Raw genomic sequence first — 818 nt, forward strand, 5'->3', positions numbered from 1 at the left:
CTTTTTTTTTTTTTCCTGTGGAACCGGGGATTGAACTCAGGCCCTTGCACTTGTGAGGGAAGTACTTATTCTACTGAGCCATCTCCCCAGCCCCAAACAACTGAGCTAATGGGCAGGCCCCCTGTTTTCGTTCTTTGTTATTTATTAACATTGCAAGTGAATCTAATCACATCAAATAAAATACTGAAATTTCTGCATAAGAGAGGTTTAAACTATCAAATTAAATTTAGTATTCTACTGTGCCAGAACATATATATTCATCTTTTCAGAATTCTTGGTAAATCAGTAAATTCGAAATGCTTGCTGGTAAATCTCAGCTAAGAACTACGTGAATGCTGAGCTTCGTGAGCTCATCCAACCTCAAGTTCTGCTTTTCTTCACGCTTTTCACACACTTCCATAATGTGTTTCACATGATGAACCTCATTTAAAAGAAGCAACTGCATCTACTACTTCCATATAGCAAGGGAAGTGACAGAAGAACTATACTAGGAGAGGAAAGATTCCTACCAGAAAGAACAGTCTATAAAATGTTAAAGTGCTATTTGTTGAGACAAGGATAAATTGCACAACAAAATATTATAAAGCTAAAGGGCCAGCCAAATAGCTCAGCAGATTAAAGCGCCTACAAGCAGGTGCAGAGGTTAGGGGTTCGATCCTGGGGCCTGCCATGCCAGTTCCACCTCCGGGGCGCGCTGAGACAGCAACTGAGACTGGGAGTGGTGGCACACACCTATACACAGGCAGATCATTACAAGTCTGATCTAGTAGTGAGACCCTGAACACCCTGTAGGCCCTTCCCTAAAATACAAAAAAAAA

At 41.2% G+C, this 818-nt stretch overlaps 1 protein-coding gene across 1 annotated transcript in view; it reads right to left on the reverse strand.

Moving 5' to 3' along the window:
• Positions 1–818, reverse strand: part of Ltn1 (listerin E3 ubiquitin protein ligase 1) — a 62,998-nt gene that overhangs the window by 39,309 nt on the left and 22,871 nt on the right. The gene's annotated exons all lie outside the window — the stretch shown is intronic.

This window comes from Octodon degus, unplaced genomic scaffold (assembly GCF_000260255.1).
Source record: "Octodon degus isolate 3935 unplaced genomic scaffold, OctDeg1.0 scaffold00264, whole genome shotgun sequence".
Lineage (NCBI taxonomy): Eukaryota > Metazoa > Chordata > Mammalia > Rodentia > Octodontidae > Octodon > Octodon degus.